Source organism: Halyomorpha halys, unplaced genomic scaffold (genome assembly GCF_000696795.3).
Source record: "Halyomorpha halys isolate HHAL.00 unplaced genomic scaffold, Hhal_1.1 Scaffold182.1, whole genome shotgun sequence".
Classification (NCBI taxonomy): Eukaryota; Metazoa; Arthropoda; class Insecta; order Hemiptera; family Pentatomidae; genus Halyomorpha; species Halyomorpha halys.
The window spans coordinates 123956-124512 of NW_027113601.1; positions in this window are offsets into that span (position 1 = coordinate 123956).

Here is a 557-nt window from a genome sequence, read left to right on the forward strand (position 1 = left end):
AGCGTTCAGGAACGAATTCAATAATTATCGATACTGTTATCCTAATGGTGGTTCTAATGTAATATCAACTGTTTTCTCAAAGAGAACATTCCGTATATTGTCTTTAAAGCATTATACCTTATCTTAAACATTTACATAAAACTCCATATGTAATAAATCCTATAACCTCTCGTGTACTACAAATAGTCAAGATAAAACTATTTTTATTCAGGTGTACACTGCTTGTTAGACCTGAAAAGATACGTCTTAATTGGAAATACTTAGGGTTATCTGAGTGAAATTCTGTTTCTCCTTTCAATTCCGTTAGGTTTAGAGTAACATTAACATATCCAGGCTATATCCCAGTGAATTTAAGCTAGCTCTTTAATTAACCAAAGAAATTTCATCTATTCATCTAAATAATCAACTTTGAATATTTATTTTTCATACAAAATTAAATTATTAAGTACCAAAACACGGAACAGAAATAGAAATAGAACTTAACTAAGCATTGCAGGCTTCACTTAACCTTCAACCCCAAAGTTCATGTAGGTTAATAGGTTTCTGTTGAGGTTATC